Source organism: Panthera tigris, chromosome C2 (assembly GCF_018350195.1).
Source record: "Panthera tigris isolate Pti1 chromosome C2, P.tigris_Pti1_mat1.1, whole genome shotgun sequence".
NCBI lineage: Eukaryota > Metazoa > Chordata > Mammalia > Carnivora > Felidae > Panthera > Panthera tigris.
This window is the reverse complement of record NC_056668.1, coordinates 138678154-138704164: the sequence shown is the minus strand read 5'-3', so window position 1 is coordinate 138704164 and position 26011 is coordinate 138678154. Positions and strand designations below refer to the sequence as shown.

Sequence of the window (26011 nt, the reverse complement as noted above, 5' to 3'; positions counted from 1 at the left end):
TATTAAGAATTAGATAAAAAGTTTCAAGTACAGTGCTTGGCAAAGAATGTTTTAAAAATGGCAACTGTTACCATTAATACATATTCCTTCAAATGACTGCCTTTCTACAAAATTACTGTTATCTGAAACTGAGGCTCAAAGAAGTTCAATGGCTGGACAAAAATTACACTGTAAATGGTGGAACTGAGCTTCAAACCTAGGAACGTGTCGTTCAAAAGCTCATCTTCTTTCCCACACAGCTCTCTGGCATCAAGGCTTAGTGTAGACTGGAAGCAACACAAACAGAAGACAAGGCAGTCCTGATGAACTAAGAGGTGCTAGCATCAGCCCCCACATTTCTGCGTCAGAGACGAGAACTGGCCAAAATCACAGGCAAGTACCAACAAAAGGCAGATGTGAGTTATGTGAATCCCAACATCATGGAAACATTCAGCCACTTAGCTAATATTTGTATAGCATTTGGTTAGTATTTAACAATATTTAGTCTCTAGACAGGTTTACAGAGTTCACAAACAACTTTTGTATGTATTATAGTCTTTAACCTTCACCACAACTAGGTAAAATGGGATTATTATTCTAAAATGAAATCACTCCATTTTTTTCTCCTTTTTAAGGGCCTTTATTTAATAGCACAAACCTGGATTTCTTAACACATTATAGAGGCTTTCATGTCAGGCCTTGTGTTTAAGAAAAATCCAGATTCTCAATGACATGCACAGAGTTCATCTCCTACGCTTCTTTCTTCCTTCAGCCCATCGGCGAAGGTCAGAAGTAGATGGGTTTTTGGTCAAAGGAAATACGACCAGGGCAGGTAGCACAGGTCTGGCGATCTTGTTTGCTCCAGTGAGGGAATGAAAGGTACCTGACTGAACTCTGGGGGTTCTTGGCAGAAGTGGTGCCTCAGCTGGAGGCGAGTTTTTTTTTTAATTTTTTTTAACGTTTTTTAAATTTATTTTTGAGACAGGGAGAGACAGAGCATGAACAGGGGAGGGTCAGAGAGAGGGAGACACAGAATCCGAAACAGGCTCCAGGCTCTGAGCTGTCAGCATAGAGCCCGATGCGGGGCTCGAACTCACGGACTGCGAGATCATGTCCTGAGCTGGAGTCAGACGCCCAACCGACTGAGCCACCCAGGCGCCCCTGAATATTTGACTTTAAAATAGAGTCATCTACCCAATTGAATGCTACCAGACATTCCAATCACTAAACTAATTTTGTTGCTCTGATCCACAACCTCCAGCTATCTTTTGATTTCAATTTAGCTTCTCAGTAGGCATGCCTATAGGGAGAGAATGTACTTCTCAAAGGACATGAATGTCCAGTCCCCCGGGCACTGATAGTCCTCATCACAAATATAACCATCACTCTTTTTCTTAAAAAAAAAATTTTTTTTAATGTTTATTTATTTTTGAGACAGAGACAGAGCATGAATGGGGGAGGGTCAGAGAGAGGGAGACACAGAATCCGAAACAGGCTCCAGGCTCTGAGATGTCAGCACAGAGCCCGACATGGGGCTCGAACTCATGGACCACAAGATCATGACCTGAGCCGGAGTCGGCCGCTTAACCGACTGAGCCACCCAGGCGCCCCTGGAGGCGAGTTTTTAAGAGACCAGTCCCACAAACACCTTAGGGGAGAAGAGAGAATGAGCAACCAAACAGAAGACTAAGACGTTGCTTCCTGGCTTTTGGTGTATTCATAAAATCTGAGTTATGTCCCCTACCTTGCACATCATTTGTGCCAATATTTCTACGAGGCATCCTTAGGAGTCCACAAAATTCCTGACTCCATAGCTATAAAGAATACACGTTTTAAAAAGGGAAGCACATGAATGGATCTAGAAACATTTTGCAGGGATGGAGCTATGACGGCACTTTCCTACCGCCTAGTTGACCAGGCACAGCCCATTATGCCTTTGCTTTCATCGGAGATTTTGTAGTCTGCCCTTGTAAAACATTTATAGAAGTGACTTCCAGCACTCAACTTAGTGATTTAATATTATACAAAGTTCATTAGTCATGGTATCTACATCAATTCTCTACAGACGCTATTATTACCTCTCAGGTTTCAGCCATTGCGTTCTCTCTTTGTAAGCAAAACAAACACAGATTTTATTGAAGATTTGCAATTTAAGAACCACCAATTTGTAGCATCCCTTAATAACTCCTGTCAATGTAGGCCGTCTTTGAAGGATTCAGTGGTTTTTGCTTTTGGCAGTGCTACAGTGGTGGAAATAACTTACGCTGCCCGTGCCCATCGTACAGTGTCTGCTAACACGTAGGGTTGCTGGCTGCCAAGCAGATTTAATTTACCCACTTCTCAGCTTGCATTAACCTTTGAATAATAAAGCACAGCTGAGGCTGCTGTAAGAAACAAACCGAGGAATGAATAATTAAAAGCACCTTCTCAGCCTTGGAAAGACCAATCCCTAACCATTAGGGGAGATTTAATTGTGACTGAACCAAGCATTAAAGAGGCTAATTGTATTCTTTATAAACTGAAACAAATGCTAAGGACATAGTGTGACTACAATATCTGTAGTATATGAAAAGCAAAGCGCTGAAAGCGCCCCATAATCAGTTCAGATGAAAAAAAGGGAGAGGAGACGGATTCTAAAGAAAAACAATTACTTCTAAAGATGGGCACTCGTGCTGTCTATATGCAGACCAAATTGCTACTACTTATAAGAAGCTATTATTCACGTAACACAGGTGGACTGGCTAGAATAGCATCTGAAGGGATAGAAATGTTAAAGCTGAAACAAAAGGTTGAGAATAGAATAGATTACAGGAAAACCCTATCTCCTTTGAATCTGTCAAGTGCTTATGCCAGCTGGGATTCTTCTTTGCTTTTGATGGATTTAATTTTCCTCTGGGAACCCAAATCTAATGTAGCTGTCATATTTATGTGTTAAGATCACTAAACAGTCATTGATATTTTATATACTTGCTAATACGTTGTTAATGCTTAATTCTATATTCAAACCAAAGAGTGACCTCTTTATCTGAATGGTTGGAAACGATGATCTGTTTCTAGACCTCCGGCAAAGGGCAGGACATCCCCCTAAATCAAAGAGGGCAGTTTCCCCTCATTAGTGACTTTAAAGTATGTGTTTTTAATACTTCAAATTAGGAAGCTTTTCTTGTACTTAAGTTTATTTTGCTAAATTTAAGGTCTTTTTCTCTACCTCTGTTCATAAAGCCATTATTGTCAATGCCCTTCTCATAGTAACCTTTCAATTACTAGGAGGTAGGCAGGTAAACATTGTTTTTCTGTACTAAGCAATTTTATGGCTTTTAAAATGGCTTTAGTTTTCACTTTTATGCTTCTTTTAATTCTCTGAATGAACTTCTCTAATTTCTGATATATCTAACTTAGAGATGACTCTTTGTATAGAGTAGGTAAAAGATGACCAAAAGATGGTCACAACTGGATTTACCATTTTAGTACAGACCAGCTTCTCTTTTGGGAGAACAAGAATACTATTTTTTTTGTTACATTCTTAATATTTTCCTGTATCACATCAATTTTTGATATAAGAAAACTAACTGCTGGTTTATTAACTGCTGGGACTAAAAATCTTAACAGTTCTATTTGTAATTAATCACCACTGGAAACAGTTCTCATTACTCCTGTTTCTTTTGAACATCACTATACCCTCGCCAACACCTTCCAGCTGTCAAGTACTTGTTTAAATTTCCTTTGGTGTTCAGTCTATTGTATTCTCCTCACAGTTAGCCATTTTGTAACACTTGGTTTCACTCCAGCCCCAGCAAAATAAATGATCCCTACCCCTGGTTTCCCATAGGCCATGACTTCTGTCTCCGTGACAGCACTTATACTAGGTAATTTTGCCGCCTGCCTTTAGTGGAATGGAGTCTCCTGGGGGCAGGCATTATGTCTTACTCATCTTTATACCCTAGTCAGCTGCCATGGTGTCTGGAACACAGCAGATCACTCAATGTTTTTCGTTTCAACGTGAATTCACAAAGAATTGGCGCTTGTAACAGTGCCAACTGAGGAGGGAGTAGATACTGAATAAACATAGGATTAGCTTTTGGGGGGGATTATTTTATTTTAAACCTTTTAATTTTAAAAGTTATAAATTTATAGAAACATTGCAAAGATGGTTTAGAGTCCTCATATACCCTATAGCCAGTTTCCTCTATTATTAACATTTTACAGTAGTATGGTACATTTGTCCCAGTTAATGAGCCAATACAGGTATGTTGCTATTATTAGAGTCCTTAGTTTATTGAGATTTCCTTAGTTTTTTATCTAATATCCATTTCTTGTTTCAGGATTCCATTCAGGATACCATATTATTTAGTAGTTGTGCCTTTTCATAATGCTCCATTCTTTAAAAACATTTTTTTTAATGTTTATTTATTTTTGAGGGAGAGAGACAGACAGACAGACAGACAGACAGACAGAGTGTGAGCAGGGGAGGGGCAGAGAGAGAGAGGGAGACACAGAATCGGAAGCAGGCTCCAGGCTCTGAGCTGTTAGCACAGAGCCCGAAGCAGGGCTCGAATTCATGAGCCGTGAGATGATGGCCTGAGCTGAAGTCAGACGCTTAACCGACTGAGCCACCAGGCGCCCCAATGCTCCATTCTTTTTTAAAAAACACAGTCATACCTCATTTTATTATACCTTGTTTTATTGCACTTTGCAGATACTACGTTTAAATTTAAGGTTTGTGGTGACTCTGACTGAGTCACAAGTCTGTCAGCACCATTTTTTTCCAATAGCATGTGCACACTTTGTGTCTCTAAGTCACGCCTTGGTAATTCTCACAATATATCAAACTTTCCTATTATTATTATATTTGTTACAGTGATCAGTGTTCTTTGATGTTACTATTGTAACTGTTTTGAGGCACCATGACCACACCCATATGAGACAACAAATTCAATTGATAAATACTGTGTGTGTCGTGACTGGTCTACTGAATGGCCATTGCCTGCCTCTCTCCCTCGCCTTTGGCCTCCCTATTCCCTGAGACACAACAGTGATAAAATCAGGCCAATTAATAACCCTACGATGGCCTTTACGTGTTCACATGAAAGGAAGAGTTACATGTTCCTTTAAAAGCTGGAAATGATTAAGCTTAGTGAGGAAGGCATGTCAAAAGCTGAGATAGGCTGAAAGCCAGGCTTCTTGCAGAAAACAGCCAAGTTGTAAATACAAAAAAAAGTTCTTAAAGGAAATTGAAAGTGCTGGTCCGGTCAGCACATGAATGATGACAAAGCGAAACAGCCTCATTGCTAATATGGAGAAAGTTTTAGTGGTCCAGAAAGCAGATTAAAGCAGCCACAACCTTCCATTAAGCCAAAGCCTAATCCAGAGCAAGGCCCTAACTGTCTTCAATGAGAGAAGGGAGAAGGCTGCAGAAGAAAAGTTGATTGCTAGCAGAGGTTTGTGTACAAGGCGTAAGGAAAGAGGCCAACTCCGTAACATGAAAGTGCGAAGTGAAGCAGCAAGTTGTTCATGCAGAAGCTGCAGCAAGTGATCCAGAAGGTCTAGCTCAGATCATTAACGAGATGGCTATACTAACAACAGATTTTCAATGTAGAACAAACAGCCTTACACTAGAAGATGCCATCTTGGACTTTCATAGCTGGAGAGGAAAAGTCAATGCCTACCTTCGAAGATTCATAGGACAGGCTGACTCTTTTGTCAGTGGCTAATGCAGTTGGTGACTTTAAGTTAAAGCCAAAATTCACTGACCATTCCAAAAATCCTAGGGCTCTCATGAATTATGTTAAATCTACTCTGCCTGTGCTCTATAAATGGAACAACAAAGATGAGCTGGATGACAGCTCATCTATTTACAACATGTTTTACTGAGTATTTTAAGTCTACTGCTGAGACCTACTATTTGGGAAAAAACAATTCCTTTCAAAATATTATTGCTCATTGACAATGCACCTGGTCACTTAAGAGCTCTGATGGAGATTTCCAACAAGATTAATGTTACTTTCATTACTGCTAACACAACATCCATTCTGTAACTCATGAATCAAGGAATCATTTTGACTTTCAAGTCTTATTATTTAAGAAACATATTTTGTGGGGCGCCTGGATGGCTTAGTTGTTTAAGTATCTGACTTCTGCTCAGGTCATGCTCTCATGGTTCATGAGTTTGAGCCCCATATCAGGCTCTCTGCTGTCAGCACAGAGCCTGCTTCAGATCCTCTGTCCCCCTTTCTCTGTGCCCCTTTCATGTTGCTCCCTCTTTCTTTCTCAAAAAAGTACATTTTGTAAGGTTACAGCTACCATAGATAATGATTCCTCTGAGGGATCTGGGCAAAGTACATTGAGAACTTTCTGGAAATAATTCACCATTCTAGATGCCATTAAGAATATTCATGATTCATGGGAAGAGGTCAAAATGTCAACATGAACAAGATAACTGTCATGGATGACTTTGAGGGGTTCAAGACTTCAGTGGAGGAAGTAACTGCAGATATGGTGGACACAGCAAGAGAACTAGAATTAGAAGTGGAGCCTGAAGGTGCGACTGAACTGCGATAATCTCATGATAAAACTTTTAACAGATAATGAGTTACTTCTTATGGGTAAGCAAAGAAAGTAGTTTCTTGACATGAGTTTACTCCTGGTGAAGATGGTGGGAACACTGTTGAAATGGTAACAAAGGATTTAGGGCATCACACATAAACTTAGTTGATAAGCAGCAGCAGCGTTTGAGGGGATTGACTCCAATTTTGAAAGAAATTCTCCTGTGGGTAAAACGCTATCGGCCAGCAATGCATGCTGCAGAGAAATTGTTTGTGAAAGGAAGAGTCAATTAATGTAGCAAACTTCATTGTCTTATTTTAAGAAATTGCCAAGTCACCCCAACCTTCAGTAACTGCCATCCCCATCAGTCAGCAGCCATCAACATCAAGGCAAGACCCTCCACCACCAAAAGATCAACTTGCTGAATGTGCAGATGATGGTTAGCATTTTTTAAGCAATGAAGTCTCTTTTAGTTAAGGTATATGCATTCGGGTTTCTTTTTCAGACATAATGTTACTGCTTACTTAATAGACTACAATACAGTGTAAACATAACTTGTATATGCATTGGGAAATTTAGAAATTAATTTGACTCACTCTATTGTATTACTGGCTTATTGCAGTGGTCTGAAACCAAACCCAGAGTATCTTGGAGCTGTGCTTGTAATAAAAACTTAAGTAGAGAAACTGAGAGAGGTGTTACGGAATACTTGGTACTATCTTTGCAACTTTTCTGTAAATTTAAAGTTATTCCAAAATAAAAAGTTAACTTGTGCTTGCTTCAGCAGCAGATGCATGAAAACTGGAACCATATAGAGAAAATTTGCACGGCCCCTGCACAAGGATGACACACAAGGTCATGAAGCCTTCTGTATTAAAAAAAATAAAAATAAAAACTGACACTGAAAACAATAAAAGCAATATCTTGAGTTTCCTTAAAAAAATCTCTATGTACAAATGTTCAGCTTGCACATGTTTAAATTTTAAATGTAAGTCTATGATTACTCATCTCTCTATATGGAAGTTTTCCCCAAACAGTGCCAAATGCTTTACCTTAGCTACATCCTAGTTTCATTAATCACCCTGGTAATATGACAGTGCTCATGAAAGATATTAATAAAATATCAACATTTAAAATTACTTGCATTCTGGGGAGGAGAGGCATAGGGAGAGGTGATGGTGGGGATATTTCAACTGGATCTGCTCTGTAACTCAAGTTTAAGTGTATCATTTCAGTATGCTTGATTCTTTGCTCCCCAGACGCTCAACCTCTCCATGTATATTATTATTCATAATGTTACTAAGCTCAGTGAAAATGGATATACAGTAAAAGAAAAGTTAGCTGGCATGCCAATGACTACTTTCCAGTGTATGAGATCATGATATATAAGGAATCCAAAGTACCTTCTCAAAGCCATCTCCCCTTTATCCAAAGACTATGGATAGGCTGTGTCATTCAAGATTTTGTTTGAAGCAAATATGCCAATCGAATACTCCACAGCAATGAGACAAATTCCTCCGAAATAGTTAAGATATGCTCAATGGTCACTTATCAGTTTGGTAGGCTTCCACACTCCAAACTGTCCAGATATCCATCCCTGTAACTTCCTGTAAGCAAGAGTGGAGGCAGTACCAGAGCTCCAGTGGAACTACTGAGAGCTAGTGAAGCCGCTTCTTAACATTGCAGTCTCAAACTTTCCTTGTTAGATCTGTCTATCAAATGTCTATCCATGAAGATATAAAGGAGGTCAGTACGGGATGGAAGCTGGTAACAACAAAAGTATTTGAGCAACAGTTAGTTGTTCCCTCATACCTTCACATTTGACCATATGTGTGTATGCATGTGTGTGTGTGTGTGTGTGTATACATACATACATACATACATACATACATACATAGAGAGAGAGAGAGAGAGAGAGAGAGAGAGAGAGAGAAGGCAGTGGGAGATAAAAGAAACATAAAAAGTTAGGAGTAAAAGAGAGGTTTGAGACCAATAAAATGTGACAAGGTAGATTTACAATTTACAATTCTTAAAAAATTTTTTTTAATGTTTATTTCTGAGAGAGAGAGAGAGAGACCAAGTGAGCGAACACGGGGCAGAGAGAGAGAGAGACACAGAATCTGAAGCAGGCTCCAGGCTCCAGGCTCTGAGCTGTCAGCACAGGGCCCGATGCGGGGCTCGAACTCATGAACCACGAGATCATGACCTGAGGCAAAGTCGGACGCTTAACCAACTGAGCCACCCAGGTGCCCCTATTATTCTATTTTTAAAAGCTGGAAGAATTGAATTCTCTTGTCCTACTCCAGTTCAAGCCCTGATAAATATAAAATCCAATTTTGTTTAAATAAAATAAATTGTGTAACATATAAAAGCAGAGCAGCTATTCAACAACAACTACCTGAAAAAGCGGAGCAGGATTGTAGGGTGGAGGCCAAAAAAAAAAAAATGATTGAAAACTACGCAGCTGTAGGATTCTTATATTATTGAATGGACACCAAAACAGAGAACGTCAGCTTCATGTTCCTCAAAGGTAATAGAACTATCAAACTGCTAGCTAAATATTAAGAGGACAACTATTATGCTATTTTGCAGGCATGTTTGACTTCCTTGAACTGCCCTCCAGCAAACAGTCAGAGGTTTTTTGTCCCAAGTGAGTCACTTTCTCACTCTTGCTTCTGACTCCAACAACCTGCTTGGGGCACAGTCTACTCCACATCGATACGTGTAATTTTTCTTACATTGGATGATGAATATTCTTCATTTACAGAGGGTTTTATTTTTTAAATCCGAGGAATGATATCTTCATGAATATAAAAGAATAACTATACTATAAAGCTCTTCTCCTTTTCTTTCTCCCAAAAAGGCTGTGGTAGATCAAAACATACAATCTACAAACTGTCATGTACAATCTCAGTTTACCACAGAGTAACTAAAACATCTCCAACAGATTTGATTTACATTTAGTTTAGTGTACCATGATTTCCTCTTTAAAAAAGTATTTTACTCTCTATTAACATGAAGAAAAGCTCAAAATATGTCAAATAAAAAGGGAAAAACGATGTAAAATTAAATCAATTTACTTGTTTATTTATTCATGCGTTCGACAAACATATTCTAAGCTCCGTCTATGTGTTGGTCACATAGGTAATGTGTATTTAGCACTGAACAAATCCAAACTCACTTTATATCCTGGTGAGGAGAAGATAACACTAAGCAAATAAAAGTAAACACGCAGTTTGTCTGACAAGAACTATGGTGAACAATAAAAAAAAGGGTTGGTAAAGGCAGTGATTCCAAATTATTTTTAAAAACAAAACAAAAACTAAACCACATATGTGGAACATTTAGGTATTACTTTATGACATTTATCAACTTCTGTAAGTTGTAGTTTTCCACTCCAAAAACAATCATGTAAAAGCTCCTAAAAATATATTAGCACACGACAGTCTGTTTTCTCTGTGAAGTGTGATATTATTTTAACGTTCACAGCTGGCTAAGGATTTGTAAAATATCAAAAGAAAGGGCCCCAATTCATGTCAGATTTCTATTTTAGGCTAACAATTTATTCACTGCAAATACAATTATACTGTTTATGACCAGAGCATGCTAAATATTCACAATGTAACTTTTTAAATTATAATTTTGTTAATGATTACACCTCTTCAGCTAAACATTAAAATAAAGACAGATACAATGTCTTTTTTAAATAAGATTTTTCTTTTTCTTTCTTTTTTAATTATTTTCAGAGTGAGAGCATGTGTGAGAGCAAGTAGCAGAGGAGCAGAGAGAGAGAGGAAGGGAGAGAGAATCCCAAGCACTAAAAGTACAGAGCCTGACACAGGGCTCAAACTCACAAACTGTAAGATCATGACCTGAGCCAAAATCAAGAGTCACATGCTTAACTGACTGAGCCACCGAGGCACCCCAAGACAGAAAATGTTTTTAGCAAAAGAAACAATAAGGAATTTAACCCAAATTCCAGAGTGAAATTATAAACTCTGGAAGTTATCAGTTAATGTCAGAACATTCCAATTTGGTTATTCCTATAACTTTATGTATGATGCAGGTAGCAGCAACTCATAGTACACATGGATGTATTATAACAAGGAATAGCTTGTTAAACATTGAACATAGTAGAATAAAAATCAAATGGTTTAGATTCATCAAATTTAAGTTGTGGGTCAATATCTTTTAGTAGTTTTCTACTACTAATTTCATAAATCTTACGGTATATCAAGTATAATAATTACATTCAATGTCTTTGCTCAAAGAAACACTGTCAGTATTAAGAAAATAACTGAGCTGTCAAAACACCAACATTATTTTTTAAATTTCAAAAACAGCAACAAACAAGAACCTCAGGGACAGGTCATAAGCCCCCTGGGTAGCAGACAGAAAAGCAAACCAATATTGATAAAAATATGTTGGATAAAGGAACAAAAATCCACTTTACAAAGAAAATTGGTTTGCTGGGTTATTTAGGGAATGCAAACAACAATATGGGAAGGAAAGGAAGAGGCATGCGAGCTTCAAATACTATAAAATAGTTGATAACTCATATAGTGAATGGGAATCCTTGGGTACCCCACGCTTCTGATTTGGTTGGTAGTAGTCCATTTGTAAAGCCTCCAAAGTCACCACAGACAAAACAACCCTCTAATTTTAAATTTAGACTCCTATGTAGATGGCAAATGACAGATCAACTCATGCATGTTTAAAACGACTCAGTTTGTTGTAGACACATTAAAAGTATCCACAGACTTACTTCTAATGCCCAGCTTGCCCACTCAGCGACCTTGTATGGCAATTAAGGTAAGTAGCAGTTGAGAAGGGTCTATGTTTTGGTAGTAATGATATTATCACATATAAGCATATTTCTCTTCGAGTAAACATACATAAATGTGTTCTTCCTTTTATTAAAACAGTCTCAATGCCAGGAAAAAAATGAAAGACCTTCTACGTTTGTAAACTTGGCTCCCATGGATTTCAAGACAGTTGCATTTTTAACTGAAAAATCCAGCACAAAACAATTGAGATCTGTTTCCGTTTCATGGTTAATCATACTTTAGAAATAAACTCCTGAAAAAGTTCAAACTCATATCTTGGCAGGTTCCTGCTTCTCCATAAACCCTAACTGATTTAAGTTTTGAGTTATCGATTTGAATTTTAAGGAATTTATTTTATCCAATTAAACTATGGCATATATTAATAATGAAGTTACAAATACAGAACAAGAGAAATATATTAAGAACTGAAATGCTGCTAAAGGACTTCACTTAGAAAAATGGTTTCAGACACAGAAGCTCTGAGATGGTTACTTTCAGGGAGTAGGAACAGTGAAACTAGAAGCATACCAAGAACAGGAAACTCCAGATGAGATCCTGATAGGTTTGACTGGCATTTGTGATACTGTAACGGAGATATCAAGAGGGCTGGAAAAATATCAGTTCTCTGAGCAAAGCAGTGATGAGTAGATAAAAATATACCTACCTGTGATGATAAAGTAAAGGCAAGGAAACAAAGATAATTATCACACTACTCCTAAGAAGGAATGTTATGGGAAGGAGAGACCAGAGGCTGATATGGACCAGAAAGGGACCAAACAGTGAGAAAGACACTGAGCAGAGAACCCAGATTCAATCTCAAAATGGGTGGTCACCAAGATGATGAAAGAGAATACCCAAAAAATACATACACTCAGTAGTGTTAGGGAGATTTTAAGTGTTATCACTCCCCCTTTTTTAACTTGTTGCCAGCATTCATGAACGTTAAAATTCTGTTTCTCTGCGTATAAGTAACAAAGGTAGATTTAGAAGCTATTTGTATCAGTGGTAGGATAATTAACAACGATGTTAACTGGAATTTTAGGCATTACATCTAGAAAACAAAAAATAGTAAGATAATGTTTTGCATTCCCAAGTTGCCTACCAGATAAATTTGTGGGCCTTCTGGGGTTTAGCCACCTGTTCTTAGGCAACATTTAAGTACAAATGTATTTTTATAATAAAGGTCATTGGATTTTTTTTCTCATTTATCCATTATAATTAATTCAAAGTCACTGTAACCAGATGTAAAGGTAAGAATTACACACACAACCTTCAGAAAGAAAGAAAAAGAAAATCTTTTCCCAGTCTCTAAAGGAAAAAAAGAAAACTCAGAAAACTTTCCTAGGAGTTATCACAGAATTACTGAAGGTAAGGTTCTTTTCAAACATTTAAAACTTTGGGAAATCTGTGTTTCCTTAACTCAGTATGCTGGAAAAGGGCTATTCTATTTATTGCAAAGGTTCAAGAGAGTTTATATATTTAATTTTTCAGAGGGCTAAAATCTCACCAATGAGATAAGGATATGGTATGGATCCCAAAAGCTAGTTGTATCCTAGCTTTAGTTCCACTGCAGTGAACTTATTATTATAACTAAGTAGGGTATATTAATTCATCCATTCAAAGAAAATGCAGATGCTAGATCCTGGGGGCATGGTGGTAAGGCACAGCCGCTCTTCTTGAGTTTCACCATTTAAGGGGAGAAGACAGACAAGTTAAGGGATAATTACAGTGTATTATGATGGATGTGGTCTGTATTAGGAATAAGTACAGAGTACTTATGGAAGTAAAGAGGAAAGGCTCCTCAACCAAGCTGTGAGAGAGGAGATCTGAAAGATTCAAGGAAGTTACCCAGGAGTAGGGGAGAGTGGAAGAAAGGGCGGGGAAAGAAAAGGCAGGTAGGGGAAGAGCACCAGCCAGGAGGCAACGGAGAAGAGGGTTTCTTTCAGAAAACTAGGCACCATGCGGTGCTGTGGCAAAGGGTGAGGCAGGAAAGGTAAGCAGGGCCAGATCAAGAAAGCACCTTTTATGCAGTACTAGAATGGATTTGTCCTGAGGACAATGGAATCACAAATAAGTTTTAGAAAGAGAAGTGAACATGAACATATTTTCATTTTAGAAACATCAGTCTGACAGCAGTGAGGAAGGGGCTGAGACTGGGGACATGAGACCAGTTAGGAGGCTTTATGGTATTCAGGTAGAAGATGATGGTGGTAATGAAGTCTGAATTCTGGAGCCGAGACACAAAAGGAGCATGTTGAATCTGAAGGACCCGTAGGATGTCCAGGTGCAGATGCCCAGCCAGCTGCTGCAGAATAGATTTGTGAGAAAGCAGTAAACAGTGCACCTTCAGACGCCCAGGAGTACAACACGTTATATGAGAACCAGCAGTGAGAATCGTGAGAAATTAAAAGGGTGTTCTAATGAGAAACAGTCACTGACATTTAAAAGTATGGGCATTAGATGAGGTGACTGAGAAAGAGCAACCAAATAAGGAAACTCCAGAGAGCATGGCATCACAGAGGCCAAGAGAGAAGAATGCACTTGAAGGGGGATAAAGAAGTCAACTGTAACATACTGCAGAATGGGAGAGAAAATGACACTGAGAATGGTCCATGAGTTTGAGTAAAAACTGATGTTCCTGACTTTGGGAAGAACAGTTTAAGTGAGACTACTGGCATCGTGGATTGTGGATTAAGGAAGGCACAATATAAGAGATTAAAAGAAAGACAATGTGTTTCTCCTTCTGGAAGTCTGGATGGGAAGGGGCAGAAAGGAATGTGGCCTGAAGAGGAGGCAAGAGGGGGCGGAATACGAAGCAGGCAGGCAAGAGGGATGATGAAATCACCGACAGAAGCACTGAAACCTCTTCTACTGTGATAGGAAGGTAGGAGAAGAGGAGGAAGGAAGACGGGAGACTGAGGTTTTAGCACAATGTTAGTACCACACATGTGGAAACAGCAGTTTGAGCCTAGACTGCCACCTTGGTTGTGTCATCATGGGTAAATCTGACTGTATAAATCAAAACTTTTCTGGTCCTCAGTTCACTCTCATAAAGATGAGGATATGGTGCGTTAGATACCCTCTAAAGCCCCTTCAGTAATAAAGTCCATAATAACAGGTCATAATCGCATGAGGGTTTTTGCTTGTTTTTGTGATAGAAGGCTATAAAAAGTGAACTAATATGTACAGAAATGGACTTACTTATGTCTGATATCTACACAGTCCCCTTGGGGAAGAGAACTCTGAATCAAATTTACATTGTAAAGTAAAAACCAGAATCACTGTGGCTCAGGCATGTAATAGAAATGTTCAGTCTGGCCCAGTGTGCCCAACCAGAAAACTGAAGCCAGGCTGGTGCTTCTTTTGACCCCTGGAGATAATCAGTAAAGACCATGTAAAGCATTCAGAAAAACTAAAGTTCTTTCTACTAAAGTATTTGAATAAAATCAAGAGATCACTTCCAGTATAAATTTTTAAAATTTCCTTTTTATCATTTTCATTTAAATACAACAAAAATTTCTAGCTCAAGCCATTTTCAACATATGTTGACAGAATGGGGAAAAGGCCCTCTGTTCCTACGAATTTAGAGACTCCATATCCTTCCATTTAAATCGGAAGTTCTAGGGGCCCCTGGGTGGCTCAGTCGGTTAAGCTGCTGACTTGATTTCAGCTCAGGTCATGATCTCATAGTCTTGAGACTGAGCCCCTCTTCAGACTCCTGCTTAAGATTCTCTCTCTCTCTTCCTCTGTCCCTCTCCTCTGCCTGTGCATGCACTCTCTCTCAAAATAAATAAATAAATTTTAAATCAGAAGTTCTTAACCTCTTTTTTGCTCAAGGACTCATTTGGCAGTCTGCTGAAGCATATGCACCTCTTCTCAGAATGCTTTCAAATGCATCACATAAAATGCATAGTATTACAAAGGAAACATTATACTGAAATGTGGTTGCCAAAAATTTGGTGTCACAAATGTGCTTCCTTATTAGATTCAATGACAAAATTTAATCCAATCTGGTAAATCTAATAATTATTTCTGTAATCCTGAAGCAGTGAGGCATAGATATTATTTTGAGATATTTGGAATAACAATAACATGATTTCTATTGGTATCACAAAATACTGTGCAAGAGCCTTTGCATCCAGCTGGCCAACTGGTGAAGAGAACGTAGATGGTGTCCAGAAGTACTCTGTATTTCTGCCATCCCACCTCAGGGGCCAGAACTGAGTCACGTAGACCACTACCTAGTGCTAGGAAACAGAATTTCACCAGCTCTTACTCTGAAGTCTCTCCAGTTGTTGTGTTTTTTGGGGGAATGTGGGAAGGGCTCTTGTCTGAAACTCATTCTCTAGTAGATTCTCCAGGAAGAGAATTCTTGGAGTAATCATAATCATTTGTCTGTGGTAGTTATACTTGAAGGGAAGTTTGGCTGGATAGAAAATTGGTTGCTCATGTGGGCACCTGGGTGGCTCAGTTGGTGAAGTGACGAACTTTGGCTCAGGTCATAATCTCATTGTCCTTGAGTTGGAACTCCGCACTGGGCTCTGTGCTAACAGCTCAGAACTTGGAGCTGGTTCAGATTCTCTGTGTCTCCCTCTCTCTGCCCACTCCCGCCTCCCCCCCTCTTTGCCACCCCACCTCCGCCACCTGCTCGTGCTGTGTCTCTCTCTCTCTCTCAAAAATAAACATTAAAAAAAATTTTTTTTAAGGAAAATCGGTTGCTCATGTTTTCCATCCTTGAGTATTTTAAATATGGAACACTTCACGGATTTTTCTTGAATCAACTAATTTTTCAATCTTTCAAATTCTGATTTATGTTTTCTTTTCTATCCTTTAGCATTAAAAAATTTTTTTTACTTTGTTTTAAAATAATTATTCTGCAGACTTTTGGGGGTATGTTTTCATTCCATTTCATTATTTTATTCTTTATTTTTTTCCTTAAAAATATCTTTGCTTAATTTTGTCTTTTTTTTTTTTTTTTTTTTTTTTTTAATGCAATGACCTCTTCTGTACTTTGAAAAGAAGAGTCCAGGATAGTTTTTCCAACTTCATGATTCTAGAACTCTCTCTAGATTTCACAAACTGATTTTTTAAAAAATGGCCTTCCACTTTGTGGGACTGCCTATGTTGTCATCACCTGCTTTATGTATTTATCTGTTTACTTAACTTATTTACTCATTTACTTACCATTCTTTTTCATTTATATTTAAGCTTCTTATAAAAAGAATTAAAAGCATTTTTTATGGTTTGCCATTTTTAACAGCTTTCTATATATTTTTTATTGAAGTATAGTTGACACACAATGTTACATTAGTTTCAGGTGTGCAACAGTGATTTCACAACTCTATATGTTATGCTAGCCACACAACACTATTGCAATACCATTGACTATGTTCCCTATGGTGACTTGTTTATTCCATAACTAGAACCCCGTAACTCCCACTCTCCACCCATTTTGCCCATCCTCCCACCCCACTCCCAGCAACCACCAGTTTGTTCTCTGTATTTGAGTTTATTTATTTATGCTTTTACTGTTTGTTTTTTTTCCAATTCCATACATATGTGTGTGTGTGTGTATCTATCTATCTATCTCACATCTTTTTTATTCATCAATCAAAGGACACTTGGGGTGCTTCCATATTTCGGTTATTGTAAATAATGCTATAATAAATACATGGGTGCATGTATCTTATCAAATTAGTGTTTTCATTTTCTTTGGTAAATATATAGTAGTAGAATTACTGGATCTATGGTATTTCTATTTTTAAATTCCTGAGGAACCTCCATACTGTTTTCCACAATGGCACACCAATTGATATTGTCACCAACGGTGCACAAGGATTCCCTTTTCTCTACATCCTTGCCAACACTGGTTATTTCTTGCCTTTTTTGATGTTAGCTTTTCTGATACCTATCAGATACCTATCATTAAGGTGATATCTGATTGTGTCATTGTGCTATCACCTGCTTTTTATCTGGACTTTTTCTTTCTTCTCCCCTCTTGTCCTGTCCTGCTCAATTTGGATTCTACTTTAAGCAGCTTTTCTCAGTGAGAGGATCTGTTTTGGAAGGGAGCTTTGGTTTGCTTGTTTTGAGAGTATGTAAGAACCAGAATGATCCAGCACCATTAGACTGAATTGCTTCCCAGTCCCCTTGTATTCACCAATGGATTAGGTCTTGCAAAAATACCCATCCAATCTCAACATCTACTCTGACTGGCTTAATGTCTTTCCAGAGAGTAGTTCCTGGCAATTTGAGGGATTTCCAATTCTCAGGGATATAAACTGCCCTGCTTCCTTTCCTCTGCTTCCTCCCACACAGTTACCGGTCCCATATGAATCTTGTAGCTGTTCGTAGTTGGTCCTTACCCGCTAGTATTTGGGGGTTGGTGGGGATACCTAATTTGGATGTAGTTGCTATACATAGGTTTTGATTTTGATATCCTAGTTGCTCTACCTGTTTTTGTGAAGAAATTAAAGAACAATGCCACTGCTACCAGTATCTTTCAGGAATCTTCTTCTTGAAGTTTGTGTTTTTTAATTTAAAATAATTATTGTTCAAAGTCTACTTCAGAATAATATGAATTGGGGCTATCAGTCATTTAACAAAAAGTTAGTAAAACATCAGTGATTTTCAAACTGTAGTACTTGGAATCACGAGAGATTTATGTATATGTGTATGCATGCCTCCGTGGGTCCATGTACTTCTGCTTTCCTTCCTTCACCCCACTTTGAACAGAGGGGATCCACTAGAGATCCTGTACTTCCATGAAATATTCTGTTTGAAGAATCAATTACATGGTTAAAACTGTTTGAATACTACTGTTCAAGAGTCATTTTTAAAAATTAGTATTGAAAATCTAAATAAAGTGAACTGACATTCATAAAACAGATTTAGTATTCAGAAAGATAATTTGAACCAAGAACTACAAACAGAATTCAAGCAAAAAAAAAGTATCTTTTAATAATCCCTCATGTTTTTCAAAGGTTTAAGTATATTTTTATTATATTCCTTTGTTAACAGTTTTTACTGGTTTTATGTTTCTCCAATTTACTACCTGCTTTCTGAATATCCACTGTGGTACCAAATATAGTTCTTAAGTTGTCCAACTATTTACTTAGAGCAAATGTAAAAATTTAAACTTACATATGCTTAATCATGAAAATGATCAACCAAATTCAATTTTTCCATTTTGTCTTATCTACTTAAAATTTCAATTCCTTTAGAGGTGCTGTGAATAAAATGCTTCACAGAACAAATTTAGAAAAAATAAAAACAGAACTCTAAATATGAGTGTTTGTGGAGAAAAACATGAATCCTTGAGGGTCAAACATTCTGATATATACTATAGTATATCACAAACCCATGAAATTGGACCTCATGGACCTACCTGTCAGCCGCCTGGAACCAAATCAGGATCAATAATAATAATCTTCTGGTAAGCAAAGAAGATTTCATTTCCCTAGATGGTGAGATCCCCCAGAAGCAAGGAGGGTAGTGCCATTTTGGAATTCTAGCAACCGGAAAAGAAAGAGTAGGACACAGCAACAACAACCCCTTCGGAAATCTACAAGGCCCAATTTTAAGATCTATTTGGGGGATTCTAATGTATTATTTGAGAACTGGCTGCATGCCAGATAAACACAAGGCACTGTACATCCTTATTCAGAAACTTGCCAGACTGAGACAATATTCAAGGTTTGTGTGTATAGAAAACTTGTGAAAAGGAAGGAAAAGAAAACTGATTTTGTCTTTATTTTAGAAATCAGAGGCCTTCAGGTAAAACAGACACGCACACACAGACACACACACACACAGACACACACACAGACACACACACACACACACACATATTGACAACAGATTACATTTTTCTCTGTAATAGGCAGAGTCCTTTACTGAAAAATAGACTGAATCGATGTTACATTCTCTTGGAACTTGTTTAATCATGTATAATATTAAGCAAAAGTCAAACCAGATATATATATTATAAGACATAGCGCTTCTTTTTCCAGTGAATTACCTGTCAACTTGACAGGTTCAACTCTGCTTTATTACTAAGGTACTAGATCATACTAAGAGTACAATACACAAAAGTTCTTACTGGGCAGAATGGAATGTCAAAATCCATGGAGAATATGTCACAGATGTCCACTGACAGACTATAAAGGTAAAGCCATAATGTGAATATTTTACTACTGCCTAATGTAATTTACATGTATCCATTTTTTTTTTTGCTACAATTGTTTCTTTTAGGTTAAGTTAGGAATCTCTGATGAGCTTAAAAATCCTTTACCCATTATCTTCTCTCTGAGGTAAGTGACACAGAATATTAAAACTCAAGAGGTTCTGGTGCTCCTCCAACTCAAGTCCCTCATTTTACAATGAAGTCAATGTAGATCCATCGAGGTTAATTTAAAAATAAACACACTTAGTATGTGCCCACAATATTCCAGGCACCATCACACACGTCTTCCAATTTAATCCTAGTAGCTTTGTGAGATGGATTTCATCACCCTCAATTTAGAGATGAGGAAATCAAGAGACACGTGACTTCATCAAAAGCACATACACAGTTAGTTCCAGAGCCCAGATTAAATCTTCAGAGTCCAAGTCTATTTTAATTTTTTACTAGTTGTCTGGTTTGGTTCCCAACTCTCCTCCATCCCTCTAATTTCACACCTAATGTTAAGTGACTTGCTCAAGGTCATGCAACTAGAGCAATAAAATTTGAATCCAGGTCTTCTGACATCAGAGATTTAGCATATTTCCTGTTCTCTTTTCCACTGCATTCCCATTACTGAAAAAGTTATGTATCTCCCCCCATTTAAGTAGACTTCAACTTTAGACTTTGACCACTTCCTAGTGACTGCGATGAGTAAGGTACCACGGCAGATGCTCGGTGTATTGTAACCATCCCTAAACTAAAGGTATCAGAGTGTGTCATGTTCTTACTTTATGGCCACTACCTTCTCTTCTTCTCCACGGATCTGCATCAGGGTCTTTCTGTTTGTTTTTGGAATTAAGCCAAACAACTGTGTGTAACTTGGAAAAAATATAGGATGCACTCTTTTTTGCCCGTAATACTTACCATTTATTTGTAGAAATTAAGATCTGAATAGAGAAGTAGAGGAAAAAAACCCTGCTAAATTGTGTGCTATTAACTGGAAGTCCAGATGAAACAGTAGTAAAGAATGAAATAAAAAGGGCAAATGACAAGTAGGATTGACAAGAAAGGTTGGGCTGAGGGATGGCAGAAGACATGGCTTGAAAACAGACACTAAGCGAGTAGCAAAATCCAGAGTGGTCTATGTGGAGCCAGAGTAAGGGAGCTGTGTAAGAGAAGATCAAGGAAAGAAGGCTGCCACAAGTGTGTGGTGAGGCTTTGAATAGTAGGCTTACACGATCAGGATTTATGCAGTCACTTTTGATCGTTGAAAATAAAACTAACAGTTACCATCTATTTACTCTGTCCCTATGCTGCACTAAACCCTTCAGAGTATTTCACATTAATCTTGATTGTAACTCCACGAAGTAAAGATTATTAGGCTCATTTTCAGTTGGTATAACTGTGGCTTGGTCAGGCAACTTGCTCAAAAAGTCCCAGGAAAAGTAAGTAGAAGCTCAGTATTCTAAACCATGTCATATGGATTCCAAAATTCATACTATTTTGGACAGTTATTTTTCTATTAAAACCAACAGATAAAACAAAAAAAAAACTTTCCCATAGCACAAATCTTTGGCTTCAATTTAAACTATATTCCAGTATAACCACAAAGGGAAAAACATACTGAAAAGATAAAAAGCCAAGAAAAGAAAAACCTTTAAGCTTGAGGTTTCTCATGCAGCCAAATTCAAAATATATAAACACATGTAATAAAGTGTGTTTTATGGGCAACAGTCACTTTAAAATCCCAATGGAGCATATATTTCATATTTCACAGAGCCCTTACATATTCCTTTTAGCCAATTTCACTTAACGAATATCTTATTTTTTCAGGTAAAAACTGCTTTGAAATTTTATCTCAGACTTCTCCATAGTTAGATCTCATTTAAATAACCAAGAAAAATAATCACTGTTCTGCGTTCATTTTGCAAACACATAGTAACTCTATGAAGTTTCTCCCTAATGTGAAGGAGAAGGCAGATAAAAAATGCACTGTTAGGGGCGACTGGGTGGCTCAGTGGGTTGGGCGTCCGACTTCGGCTCAGGTCATGATCTCGCGATTCGTGAGTTCCAGCCCCGCGTCGGGCTCTGTGCTGACAGCTCAGAGCCTGGAGCCCGTTTCGGATTCTGTGTCTCCCCCTCTCTCTCTGCCCCTCCCCTGTTCATGCTCTGTCTCTCTCTGTCTCAAAAATAAATAAACGTTTAAAAAAAATTAAAAAAAAAATGCACTGTTATAAGAGAAATAAATAAGACTCAGAGATTAACTATTATTTTTCAGCAGGACAAAATATTTCTGCAAAGAGTAGTTTGCTATAATGCAAAGAATAAGCTATTCAAAGTTATCATTACAGACCGTCACACAGGCAAGGATCATCAAGACTCTGTTATACAGGATACTATACTGTAGAAAACTAGCTGTGAGCTAATTGTGCATATAACAGACCAATCTTTTCCACACATCATTTATATGTGTACCTGTCTATCTCTACTCAGGTACCAACTGTAGTATCCTTCATTTAACATTTTCTTTAAATTAAAACATTTTTTAAAGAAGCAAATGACTATTTTAAGCCCTTTAAAAAAATAAAATACCTAGTTCAGCCTCAATTAAAAAGCCATGAAATCACAGCTCTGATGTACTATATGCTTTTCCCAATATAAATTAAAATTAATAGCTCTGATGTAAAAGTTACAAACTTTTCCTAATATAAATTAAAATTAATAAAAATAATATAAATTAGAATGAAATAATAAATACAAATAATATAAGTAATTATAAATTTTAAAATGTTATTCTGTAGTACCTATAATCATTTTGCACACCTCAGGAGTAAAGCATCATACTTTGGGAGCCACCTGAATAGGAACTCTCCTAATGCAGGAACAGTTAAAAAAGTATTCTATTACTGTGCAAACTGTTATGGGTATTTGCCCAGCTCTAGAGAATGTGTGCCTATACTCATAAATGCACACTATGCTCTGAGACTAGAAACTCAGTCAAAACAGAAATTTTGTAAAAAGTGAGGCATACCACACAACTCCCAGTTAAACATTTTTCCTTTGATAGCTACTGCGCAAGAGAGCGTTTGTAGGCATTCGAGCAAAATGGCTTAAGCAATTCTTTAAATATGTCACAATACTTGTCATGAGTTAAGGAAAAATGCCAGTTGTGCTAGAGCTGGAAGTCTGAAGGGTAAATGGGGTTTGGAGATACAAAAGTACAGAGTCCTACAGACCTGGCCTGGGGAACAGCAAAAGTGAAGATTCCTTCCGCCTACATTTCTATTCTAGCTACAGGATTTCCAGTTCAGCCACTGCATAACCACTGGTGGTCTCTGAGAAGCCAGAAGGGTCATCCACTTCACCTTTTTTTTTTTAAAAAGATTTTTTTTAATGTTTATTTATTTTTGAGAGAGAGACAGAATGCTAGTGGGGAAGAGCAGAGAGAGAGGAAGACACAGAATCCGAAGCAGGCTCCAGGCTCCAAGCTATCAGCACAGAGTCGGATGCGGGGCTTGAACGCCAACCAGAACTGTGAGATCATGACCTGAGCCAAAGTTGGACATTTAACCGACTGAGCCTCCCAGGCACCCCCATCCACTTCATCTTCATCTGAATTTGTCAGATACTCTTAGATTTAGCAAGAGCTAATGGGACCTTCTGTGGGGAAAAGTTATGATAACTAAAACTATTTCACGACCGTAGTGTTTTAGAAATTAATGACCTTTGGTGTCTTTAATATGAGATGAACTATACTATGCCTAGTGTGACTCAAACTGCCAATTGCAGGGGCAAGTAGAGCTGTCTGGATTCTAGAACCACATGGACTAGAGTTCTATCTTCACTGCCACTCATTAGCTGCGTGACCTTGGAAAATTCATTAAGCAGTTCTGTTTCAGTTCCTTCAACGGTGATAACGTTACCTACATCATAGGACTGCTGTAAGGATTAAATGATATGACATGTAGAAATAATAGCTGAAGAGTAAAATCAGGATGTAGAATAACAGTAAGAAGTCAATAAATTTGTTATCAGTTATGTGAAGTAGCATCCCCTTTAATGAGACAAAAATGAAATTGAAAACTTAAGTATCAATGAAAGCTCAGTTTACAGCACACTTGCTTTTCAGAGGATATTAGTTAGGCAAATTATTTTCTGAGATACAGATGTGCAGCCTTAGAGACTATATTGCTAATTGCATCATTTGTATTTAAGACTTCAAAGACATTTTAAAAACACTTGGTAATTAATGAAGCATTTTCTCGCATTTTATGTCATCTGATTCCCAACACAAAGCCTAAGAACTAAGTTGTACAAGTATTATTCACATTCTGTAGATGAGGAAACTAAAGTTCGGAATGGCTATTTAATAATCCCACAATTATAGGAACTGGAGAAGTACTTTCTTACCACACCAACTCTGTCTCTCATAACTTCTACTTGTTTCACACTTTAGGATAAAGAAATGGGTATGATGGCACAGGCACTTGGGTGGCTCAGTTGGTTAAGCATCCAACTTTGGCTCGGGTCATGATATCACATTTCACGGGTTCGGGCCACGCGTCAGGCTCTGTGCTGACAATTCAGAGCCTGGAGCCTGCTTTGGATTCTGTGTCTGCCTCTCTCTCTCTCTCTGCCTCTCCTCCACTTAATGCTCTCCCTCTTGCAAATAAATAAACATTAAAAAATTAGAAAAAAAAAAGAAATGGGTATTACATAATTAAATTCTGATTTAAGATTACTGCTTATTTGCTTTGCCTTGGATAAGCAGAACGGACAGAGTACTCGTTGGCACAATAAAATTTCACATATCTCATTAAGTTATAGAAAAGTATCCCGTGTTTCAAGGGCCCTAAAAATAAATGTAAAACTTTATGTCAATAGTTGATGTTCCTGGCTCCTTGGAATAAAGTAGTAAGTACATTTAAATAATTTGACAATAAATTTCATATATTGAAAAAAAAAAATAAAAAAAAATAATGAATTAAACACCGATCTACCATAAATGATAACAAAATACTTTGACAATACTGTTGACTTTGCAGATCCTTCAAAGATCAACTTCATGTCTAGATGAATGTTCACTTCTGCTGCTACCAGCTAAGATTCTCTGCCATAGCTGCTGATTTTCTGCTACATAAATCTAAGCCAGGGCTTTATGGCCATTAGAGGAATGAAACAGCCACAAAAGTGTTATGCAAACATGCTATTTTAAAATCAAGTCCAACGTCACAGTTCATATATTTGGTACATTCTAATTTATCAAGAACATTATCTTTAAAATATTAAATAAAAATTAAAATAAAATTACTATTAGTTTAATGAAAAGCCAATGGCTAGCATGAATCCCTCTATTTCTTTTCAGTTAAAAGCAGAGGGCCATTCTATATTGCCAATAAATGCCAATCACTAAACACGAAAGGAGTTTATAACTGTATTGGAATAAACTTAAAATGGGTTCAATCTGAAGCAAAATGATGTAATCAATGGTTACTACATTACGTTGGGTAATAAAGACAAATAATGTGCAGTTTACTTATGTACTACTTTTAAAAAGTCAGCAAAAAATTTTAAAGAAGAAGAGAGAGTTACTCATCAGATCCAGAAGCCACTCTGAGGCTCTCTCTGCAGACATCTGGCCATCTAGGGACCCAGGAGGTCAGGCCATCTCAAGTCACTGGCAAGAGAGTCTCATGGCCTAATGTTCCATACCATCATGTTATGACTACCCCTGCTTACTAGGAGTGTATGGTAAAACCTGAGTCTTAGATCTTTCATGGCTTACAGTAAGGCAATATCCTCTCTGATGTGAGAAGTTAAACGGATTTGGGCTTCTAGGTGACAGGCTCAGGTTCTCCTTCCTAACCCCAAATTTCCTACAATTCTGCCAATTAATACCATTTAAACAGTAAACATTCCTAGGGTGGGGTCACTAGTCATATCTGGTTAGTATGATATGGTTTAGCTGATTATCATCTCTTCTCTCTTAGCATCCTTAAGAGCGTGTACACTGAAGGAATTATGGGAAAAAGGCTGAGAATTAATTTTGATCAAGATGCCTTTATAAGAAAAGGCAGGTCTTTCAGTAATGGAATACTGGGAAATGCAACATTTATTGACCCCATTTATTGAGTATACTGGGTCTCCCCTGTAGATAACCTTAACCATCTAACGTGCAATGAGAATAATTTATTATAATATCACTACTGCTAACACTTCTGTAGTGTCTACTATGTGCTAGGCACTGTTACGTATACTTTACTGCACTTCTATATACTTCACTTATACTATACTTTATATGTAATTTACATCCCAGTTTTAGAGACATGGGAACTGAGGCACACAGAGGTTAAGTACTTTTCCCAAGCTCACACTGCCCAAGTGGTTCCGGAGTCTCTGGTTGTAACAGCTACCTTATTGCTATAAAAGAACTCTTCTATGAGATAGAGAGATGATCAGGTGTGAGGGATGCAAAAGACGAAGTGGGAGAGTATCAAAA

At 37.7% G+C, this 26011-nt stretch overlaps 1 protein-coding gene and 1 non-coding gene across 3 annotated transcripts in view; one reads left to right on the top strand and one right to left on the bottom strand.

Moving 5' to 3' along the window:
* Window positions 1-26011, bottom strand: part of LOC102954357 (ubiquitin-conjugating enzyme E2 E2) — a 369038-nt gene that overhangs the window by 103317 nt on the left and 239710 nt on the right. The gene's annotated exons all lie outside the window — the stretch shown is intronic.
* On the top strand, window positions 7298-7400 carry LOC122230812. The gene has a single exon (XR_006207897.1). It is a non-coding gene; the product is annotated as a U6 spliceosomal RNA (small nuclear RNA).